Consider the following 11,113-nt stretch of genomic DNA (forward strand, 5'->3'; position numbering starts at 1 on the left):
ATAAATAATAGTTGATTATATTATTAGACATAATAATATATATATTATATAGAGAGCGAAAGTGTGAAGAAAAGGGTGAAGAAGGGGGGGGAAAGGCAAGGAAAGTAAGTGAGAGGAGAGGAAAAAAAAATTTTTTTTTTGTTCCTCGTTCGCGCGAAGCGCGAAGAAAATTTTTTGAAAGCAATACGCCGTTGGACTTAGAAAAAAAATAGAAAGGCACGCGCGCGCGCGTAGAGAAAAAAATAAAGCCATGAGCGCCGGCGGACTTAAAAAAATAAATCTCATAACGCGGCTGAGACTTCGAAAATGCTAAGTACTACACGGTCGGATGTTAGAAAGACGGAAAGCAATACGCGGCCAGGACATTGAAAATGAGAAAGCAATACGCGGCCAGGACTTTGGAAATGAGAAAGCAATACGCGGCCAGGACTTTGGAAATGAGAAAGCAATACGCGGCCAGGACTTTGGAAATGAGAAAGCAATACGCGGCCAGGACTATGGAAATGAGAAAGCAATACGCGGCCAGGACTTTGGAAATGAGAAAGCAATACGCGGCCAGGACTTAGAAAATGTAAACGACGCACCGAACCGACTATGCGGAACGGAGTTTCGTCGATAACTCGAACAATTGCGCACCCGAACGTGCCAAACTGGTACAGGAATGCTAGAAATACGTTACTTTATCTATTCTAAGCATTAATTCAATAGGTTGTCAGTAGCCGATCCACCGAACCGACTATGCCCGGGGGACATAGTCGCGGTTGCGCTCCGTACCGAACCGACTAAGCGGAACGGAGTTTCGTCGATAATTTCTACCATTTTGAATTCGAACGTACAAAAACGTTATGGGGGGAAATAGAAATCCGTTACAGTATCGATTCTAAGTGTTTCTTCTATGCGTTGTCAGTCATCGGTTCACCGAACCGACTAAGCGGAACGGAATTTTATCGATAATATCTACAATAGTGGATCCGAACGTGCCAAAACGGTATAGGAATGCTAGAAATACGTTACTGCATCGATTCTGAGCATTAATTCAATAGGTTGTCAGTAGCCGATCCACCGAACCGACTATGCCGGGGGGACATAGTCGCGGTTGCGCTCCGTACCGAACCGACTAAGCGGAACGGAGTTTCGTCGATAATTTCTACCATTTTGAATTCGAACGTACAAAAACGTTATGGGGGGAAATAGAAATCCGTTACAGTATCGATTCTAAGTGTTTCTTCTATGCGTTGTCAGTCATCGGTTCACCGAACCGACTAAGCGGAACGGAATTTTATCGATAATATCTACAATAGTGGATCCGAACGTGCCAAAACGGTATAGGAATGCTAGAAATACGTTACTGCATCGATTCTGAGCATTAATTCAATAGGTTGTCAGTAGCCGATCCACTGAACCGACTATGCCGGGGGGACATAGTCGCGGTTGCGCTCCGTACCGAACCGACTAAGCGGAACGGAGTTTCGTCGATAATTTCTACCATTTTGAATTCGAACGTACAAAAACGTTATGGCGGTAATAGAAATCCGTTACAGTATCGATACTGAGTGATTTTTCTATGCGTTGTCGGTCATCGGTTCACCGAACCGACTAAGCGGAACGGAGTTTTGTCGATAATATGTACAATAGTGGATCCGAACGTGCCAAAACGGTATAGGAATGCTAGAAATACGTTACTGCATCGATTCTGAGCATTAATTCAATAGGTTGTCAGTAGCCGATCCACCGAACCGACTATGCCGGGGGGACATCGTCGCGGTTGCGCTCCGTACCGAACCGACTAAGCGGAACGGAGTTTCGTCGATAATTTCTACCATTTTGAATTCGAACGTACAAAAACGTTATGGCGGTAATAGAAATCTGTTACAGTATCGATACTGAGTGATTTTTCTATGCGTTGTCGGTCATCGGTTCACCGAACCGACTAAGCGGAACGGAGTTTTATCGATAATATCTACAATAGTGCATCCGAACGTGCCAAAACGGTATAGGGACACTAGAAATACGTTACTTTATCTATTCTAAGCAATAATTCAATAGGTTGTCAGTAGCCGATCCACCGAACCGACTATGCCGGAGGGACTTGGTCGCACTCGGACGGTCCACCGAACCGACTATGCGGAACAGAGTTTCGTGGATGATTTCTACGATATTGAATTCGGACGTACCAAAACGTTCTAGCGGCAATAGAAATCGGCTACGGCATCGATTCTAAGTGTTTTTTATATGCGTTGTCAGTCATCGGTTCACCGAACCGACTATGCGGAACGATGTTTCTCCGTTAATTTCGACATTTATGAATCCGAACGTGCCGAAACGGTATAGCGGTGCTAGATATACGTTACTTTATTGGTTTTGAGCAATTTTTATATAGGTTGTCAATCATCGTTTCACCGAACCGACAATGCGGAATGAAAAAATTTCGATAATTACGTTAATAATGAATCCGAACGTGCCAAAGTGGTATAAATGTTCTAGCAATACGTTATTCTATAGGTTTTGATCGTTTTTTATATATGTTGTCAGTCATCGTTTCACCGAACCGACTATGCCGGAAGGACTTGGTCGTGCTCGGACGGCCCACCGAACCGACTATGCGGAACGAAAAATTTTCAATAATTTTGTTATTTATTAATCCGAACGTGTCAAAGCGGTATAAATCTTCTAGTCATACGATATTCGATAGGTTTTAATCGTTTTTATTATAGGTTGTCAGTCATCGTTTCACCGAACCGACTATGCGGAATGAAAAATTTTCGATAATTTCGTTAATTATGTATCCGAAAGTGCCGAAACGGTATATCGGTGCTAGAAATACGTTACTTTATCGGTTATGAACAATTTTTATACAGGTTGTCAATCATCGTTTCACCGAACCGACTATGCGGAACGAATAATTCTCAATAATTTTGTTATTTATGAATCCGAACGTGCCAAAGTTGTATAAACGTTCTAGTAATACGTTATTCTATTGGTTTTAATCGTTCTTAGTATAGGTTGTCAGTCATCGTTTCACCGAACCGACTATGCCGGACGGACTTGGTCGTGCTCGGACGGCCCACCGAACCGACTATGCGGAACGAATAATTTTCAATAATTTTGTTATTTATTAATCCGAACGTGTCAAAGCGGTATAAATCTTCTAGTCATACGATATTCGATAGGTTTTAATCGTTTTTATTATAGGTTGTCAGTCATCGTTTCACCGAACCGACTATGCGGAATGAAAAATTTTCGATAATTTCGTTAATTATGTATCCGAAAGTGCCGAAACGGTATATCGGTGCTAGAAATACGTTACTTTATCGGTTATGAACAATTTTTATACAGGTTGTCAATCATCGTTTCACCGAACCGACTATGCGGAACGAATAATTCTCAATAATTTTGTTATTTATGAATCCGAACGTGCCAAAGTTGTATAAACGTTCTAGTAATACGTTATTCTATTGGTTTTAATCGTTCTTAGTATAGGTTGTCAGTCATCGTTTCACCGAACCGACTATGCCGGACGGACTTGGTCGTGCTCGGACGGCCCACCGAACCGACTATGCGGAACGAATAATTTTCAATAATTTTGTTATTTATTAATCCGAACGTGTCAAAGCGGTATAAATCTTCTAGTCATACGATATTCGATAGGTTTTAATCGTTTTTATTATAGGTTGTCAGTCATCGTTTCACCGAACCGACTATGCGGAATGAAAAATTTTCGATAATTTCGTTAATTATGTATCCGAAAGTGCCGAAACGGTATATCGGTGCTAGAAATACGTTACTTTATCGGTTATGAACAATTTTTATACAGGTTGTCAATCATCGTTTCACCGAACCGACTATGCGGAACGAATAATTCTCAATAATTTTGTTATTTATGAATCCGAACGTGCCAAAGTTGTATAAACGTTCTAGTAATACGTTATTCTATTGGTTTTAATCGTTCTTAGTATAGGTTGTCAGTCATCGTTTCACCGAACCGACTATGCCGGACGGACTTGGTCGTGCTCGGACGGCCCACCGAACCGACTATGCGGAACGAATAATTTTCAATAATTTTGTTATTTATTAATCCGAACGTGTCAAAGCGGTATAAATCTTCTAGTCATACGATATTCGATAGGTTTTAATCGTTTTTATTATAGGTTGTCAGTCATCGTTTCACCGAACCGACTATGCGGAATGAAAAATTTTCGATAATTTCGTTAATTATGTATCCGAAAGTGCCGAAACGGTATATCGGTGCTAGAAATACGTTACTTTATCGGTTATGAACAATTTTTATACAGGTTGTCAATCATCGTTTCACCGAACCGACTATGCGGAACGAATAATTCTCAATAATTTTGTTATTTATGAATCCGAACGTGCCAAAGTTGTATAAACGTTCTAGTAATACGTTATTCTATTGGTTTTAATCGTTCTTAGTATAGGTTGTCAGTCATCGTTTCACCGAACCGACTATGCCGGACGGACTTGGTCGTGCTCGGACGGCCCACCGAACCGACTATGCGGAACGAATAATTTTCAATAATTTTGTTATTTATTAATCCGAACGTGTCAAAGCGGTATAAATCTTCTAGTCATACGATATTCGATAGGTTTTAATCGTTTTTATTATAGGTTGTCAGTCATCGTTTCACCGAACCGACTATGCGGAATGAAAAATTTTCGATAATTTCGTTAATTATGTATCCGAAAGTGCCGAAACGGTATATCGGTGCTAGAAATACGTTACTTTATCGGTTATGAACAATTTTTATACAGGTTGTCAATCATCGTTTCACCGAACCGACTATGCGGAACGAATAATTCTCAATAATTTTGTTATTTATGAATCCGAACGTGCCAAAGTTGTATAAACGTTCTAGTAATACGTTATTCTATTGGTTTTAATCGTTCTTAGTATAGGTTGTCAGTCATCGTTTCACCGAACCGACTATGCCGGACGGACTTGGTCGTGCTCGGACGGCCCACCGAACCGACTATGCGGAACGAATAATTTTCAATAATTTTGTTATTTATTAATCCGAACGTGTCAAAGCGGTATAAATCTTCTAGTCATACGATATTCGATAGGTTTTAATCGTTTTTATTATAGGTTGTCAGTCATCGTTTCACCGAACCGACTATGCGGAATGAAAAATTTTCGATAATTTCGTTAATTATGTATCCGAAAGTGCCGAAACGGTATATCGGTGCTAGAAATACGTTACTTTATCGGTTATGAACAATTTTTATACAGGTTGTCAATCATCGTTTCACCGAACCGACTATGCGGAACGAATAATTCTCAATAATTTTGTTATTTATGAATCCGAACGTGCCAAAGTTGTATAAACGTTCTAGTAATACGTTATTCTATTGGTTTTAATCGTTCTTAGTATAGGTTGTCAGTCATCGTTTCACCGAACCGACTATGCCGGACGGACTTGGTCGTGCTCGGACGGCCCACCGAGCCGACTATGCGGAACGAATAATTTTCAATAATTTTGTTATTTATTAATCCGAACGTGTCAAAGCGGTATAAATCTTCTAGTCATACGATATTCGATAGGTTTTAATCGTTTTTATTATAGGTTGTCAGTCATCGTTTCACCGAACCGACTATGCGGAATGAAAAATTTTCGATAATTTCGTTAATTATGTATCCGAAAGTGCCGAAACGGTATATCGGTGCTAGAAATACGTTACTTTATCGGTTATGAACAATTTTTATACAGGTTGTCAATCATCGTTTCACCGAACCGACTATGCGGAACGAATAATTCTCAATAATTTTGTTATTTATGAATCCGAACGTGCCAAAGTTGTATAAACGTTCTAGTAATACGTTATTCTATTGGTTTTAATCGTTCTTAGTATAGGTTGTCAGTCATCGTTTCACCGAACCGACTATGCCGGACGGACTTGGTCGTGCTCGGACGGCCCACCGAACCGACTATGCGGAACGAATAATTTTCAATAATTTTGTTATTTATTAATCCGAACGTGTCAAAGCGGTATAAATCTTCTAGTCATACGATATTCGATAGGTTTTAATCGTTTTTATTATAGGTTGTCAGTCATCGTTTCACCGAACCGACTATGCGGAATGAAAAATTTTCGATAATTTCGTTAATTATGTATCCGAAAGTGCCGAAACGGTATATCGGTGCTAGAAATACGTTACTTTATCGGTTATGAACAATTTTTATACAGGTTGTCAATCATCGTTTCACCGAACCGACTATGCGGAACGAATAATTCTCAATAATTTTGTTATTTATGAATCCGAACGTGCCAAAGTTGTATAAACGTTCTAGTAATACGTTATTCTATTGGTTTTAATCGTTCTTAGTATAGGTTGTCAGTCATCGTTTCACCGAACCGACTATGCCGGACGGACTTGGTCGTGCTCGGACGGCCCACCGAACCGACTATGCGGAACGAATAATTTTCAATAATTTTGTTATTTATGAATCCGAACGTGCAAAAATTGTATAAATGTTCCAGTAATACGTTATTCTATAGGTTTTAATCGTTTTTAATATAGGTTGTCAGTCATCGTTTCACCGAACCGACTATGCGGAACGAATAATTTTCAATAATTTTGTTATTTATGAATCCGAACGTGCAAAAATTGTATAAATGTTCCAGTAATACGTTATTCTATAGGTTTTAATCGTTTTTAATATAGGTTGTCAGTCATCGTTTCACCGAACCGACTATGCGGAACGAATAATTTTCAATAATTTTGTTATTTATGAATCCGAACGTGCAAAAATTGTATAAATGTTCCAGTAATACGTTATTCTATAGGTTTTAATCGTTTTTAATATAGGTTGTCAGTCATCGTTTCACCGAACCGACTATGCGGAACGAATAATTTTCAATAATTTTGTTATTTATGAATCCGAACGTGCAAAAATTGTATAAATGTTCCAGTAATACGTTATTCTATAGGTTTTAATCGTTTTTAATATAGGTTGTCAGTCATCGTTTCACCGAACCGACTATGCGGAACGAATAATTTTCAATAATTTTGTTATTTATGAATCCGAACGTGCAAAAATTGTATAAATGTTCCAGTAATACGTTATTCTATAGGTTTTAATCGTTTTTAATATAGGTTGTCAGTCATCGTTTCACCGAACCGACTATGCGGAACGAATAATTTTCAATAATTTTGTTATTTATGAATCCGAACGTGCAAAAATTGTATAAATGTTCCAGTAATACGTTATTCTATAGGTTTTAATCGTTTTTAATATAGGTTGTCAGTCATCGTTTCACCGAACCGACTATGCGGAACGAATAATTCTCAATAATTTTGTTATTTATGAATCCGAGCGTGCCGAGGTGGTAGAAATGTTCCAGTAATACGTTATTCTATAGGTTTTAATCGTTTTTAATATAGGTTGTCAGTCATCGTTTCACCGAACCGACTATGCCGGAAGGACTTGGTCCCGGTCGGACGGCCTACCGAACCGACTATGCGGAACGAAAAATTTTCAATAATTTTGTTATTTATGAATCCGAACGTGCCAAAATTGTATAAATGTTCTAGTGATACGTTATTCTATACGTTATAATCATTTTTAATATAGGTTGTCAGTCACCGTTTCACCGAACCGACTATGCGCAATGAAAAATTTTCGATAATTTCGTTAATCATGAATAGGAACGTGCCAAAATGGTATAAATGTTCTAGTAGTGCGTTATTCTATACGTTTTAATCATTTTTAATATAGGTTGTCAGTCACCTTTTCATCGAACCGACAATGCGCAATGAAAAATTTTCGATAATTTCGTTAATTATGAATCCGAACGTGCCAAAATGGTATAAATGTTCTAGTGATACGTTATTCTATAGGTTTTAATCGTTTTTTATATAGGTTGTCAGTCGTCGATTCACCGAACCGACTATGCCGGTGGGACATTGTCTCGCATCAGACGGTCCACCGAACCGACTATGCGGAACGAAAAATTTTCAATAATTTTGTTATTTATGAATCCGAACGTGCCAAAATTGTATAAATGTTCTAGTAATACGTTATTCTATTGGTTTTAATCGTTTTTTATATAGGTTGTCAGTCATCGTTTCACCGAACCGACTATGCGGAACGAAAAATTTTGGATAATTTCGTTAATTATGAATCCGAACGTGCCAAAATGGTATAAATGTTCTAGTAGTGCGTTATTCTATACGTTTTAATCATTTTTAATATAGGTTGTCAGTCACCTTTTCACCGAACCGACTATGCGCAATGAAAAATTTTCAATAATTTTGTTATTTATGAATCCGAACGTGCCAAAATTGTATAAATGTTCTAGTAATACGTTATTCTATTGGTTTTAATCGTTTTTTATATAGGTTGTCAGTCATCGTTTCACCGAACCGACTATGCGGAACGAAAAATTTTGGATAATTTCGTTAATTATGAATCCGAACGTGCCAAAATGGTATAAATGTTCTAGTAGTGCGTTATTCTATACGTTTTAATCATTTTTAATATAGGTTGTCAGTCACCTTTTCATCGAACCGACAATGCGCAATGAAAAATTTTCGATAATTTCGTTAATTATGAATCCGAACGTGCCAAAATGGTATAAATGTTCTAGTGATACGTTATTCTATAGGTTTTAATCGTTTTTTATATAGGTTGTCAGTCGTCGATTCACCGAACCGACTATGCCGGTGGGACATTGTCTCGCATCAGACGGTCCACCGAACCGACTATGCGGAACGAAAAATTTTCAATAATTTTGTTATTTATGAATCCGAACGTGCCAAAATTGTATAAATGTTCTAGTAATACGTTATTCTATTGGTTTTAATCGTTTTTTATATAGGTTGTCAGTCATCGTTTCACCGAACCGACTATGCGGAACGAAAAATTTTGGATAATTTCGTTAATTATGAATCCGAACGTGCCAAAATGGTATAAATGTTCTAGTAGTGCGTTATTCTATACGTTTTAATCATTTTTAATATAGGTTGTCAGTCACCTTTTCACCGAACCGACTATGCGCAATGAAAAATTTTCGATAATTTCGTTAATTATGAATCCGAACGTGCCAAAATGGTATAAATGTTCTAGTGATACGTTATTCTATAGGTTTTAATCGTTTTTTATATAGGTTGTCAGTCGTCGATTCACCGAACCGACTATGCCGGAGGGACTTTGGTACGTTCGGACTCGGCACCGAACCGACTATGCGGAGAGATTTTTGCTCAATTTTTTGAAAAAATATAAATATTTTCTCGATTCTTGTATGTTATTTGGACGTATACTGTTATTTGTTACTCGTTTATTACGTTAGAAATTCGTTTGGTATTTATTTTGGCGAGAAAAGGAAAAAAAATTTTTTTTCGATTAATTTTGTCATTAAATTTCGTAAAATAATTGTTAAAACATCGTCCGTATACTTTTTAGCGTGTTTGACAACTTTTTGAAAAATCGATTTTTTCGCGCTAAGTTTTACCGCACTTTCGAATTGGCACGTTCGGATCGCGCGTTAGCATCGTAAGCGCCCGTGCGTAACGGCCGGCGTCGCCGACCATCCGGCCGGCCGTTCGGTACCTATAAGGAGACGTTCGGTCCGATCGTACCAGACGGAACAGAGTCGGGCGCGTGGCTATTCTATGACCTCGGTTGAGAACTAGTCCACCGCTCCTCGTGCGTAACTTCGTGTTGCCTCGACTGTTCGTGTTCTCGGTATCGATGCAGGATTTTCTCCACACTGCATTGTCGCGTGTCGGCGTCTAAGACCAAATGGCACATATGCGACGAACCTTTAACATGAGGCTGGTGACTCGTATGCACTTTGGTGTGTACGTTGTACTGACTCAAGCGGCACAGGCTACTAAAAATTAAAAAGGGATAGAATAAAACCGACCGTTCTAAAACGGGCCAAAAAAGGTTTTATAAAATTTATTTTAAAAATGAATTAGATAGTGGTGTTGAACGAACTTGTTCGTTACAACGCCTTCAGTCGAGAGGCTAAAAAATTTTGAAACGGAATATTTATTCCGAAATTCAGAAATGATATTACGTCCCCTTAATGTTTTGTGCGTCTCGAACGCCTAAATATTTTCTCGATGCGCGAGAAAACTTCTTCTTCGCGGAGAGTTTTTCGGTACGATGAAGTAAAATATTAAATAAATGCTTCACTATACGTACAGCGCAGAGATATTGAAACGAAATAATATGTAACTATGACTCGTAAAAACGGTTTCTGAAATGGAAACTTCTTCCAAAGTGAAGAGTTTTCGGTACGGGTGATTTCTCGATATTACATCGAGTTTTCGCTTATACGTACAAAAAATATTATTACGGTGTGTATCGTAACTATGACACGAAATTTTGAGAGAGAGAAAATAAAAATTTGGGTGGATTTGTAAGAATCGATGTGCCCAGCGCGAGCTAAAATTCTCTGTGTACGTGCTTGCTCCGATTTGTTTTTTTCGAACAGCATGTCCGTTGTACGCGCTATCACGGTACGTTCAGCACGCCACTTGTACGCGCTAACCTTTATCGGTGTGTCTTAAATAAAATACCAAAGAGAGTTGAAAGGAGAGAATAGAAGAGAGAGTTTGGAGGAACAAAAATTTAATATGACTGAAAAACACATGAGAGAAGAACCAAATAAAAAAAGGGAACGTTTAAGCTGATATTGGTTCATCACAAAAAAATGGTATTTATGAAAAAGGCGGAAAGAACACCGATATTGTGGAGGTTCAATACGGAGCGTGTGTGGTTTACGTGCTTATACCGTTTCGATGTAAAGCGTGAAAGCGGGTGTACGTGCTTCCAAAATTTCAACGGATACACACTTTCCGGCACGGAGAGAGTTTTAGCGGGATTTTCTTTTACGCGCTTCTTCGATATCCACGACGAAAAGAGAGACTAAAAACGGAGGTTTCGTATCGATATATGCCTAGCGCGAGCTACCTTTGTACGTGCTTCCTCTTGTTCGTTTTTCGAACAGCATGTCCGTTGTACGCGCTATCACGGTACGTTCAGCACGCCACTGTACGCGCTAACCTTTATCGGTGTGTCTTAAATAAAATACCAAAGAGAGTGAAAGGAGAGAGAATAGAGAGAGTTTGGAGGAACAACAATTT

Source organism: Megachile rotundata, unplaced genomic scaffold (assembly GCF_050947335.1).
Source record: "Megachile rotundata isolate GNS110a unplaced genomic scaffold, iyMegRotu1 scaffold0611, whole genome shotgun sequence".
Lineage (NCBI taxonomy): Eukaryota > Metazoa > Arthropoda > Insecta > Hymenoptera > Megachilidae > Megachile > Megachile rotundata.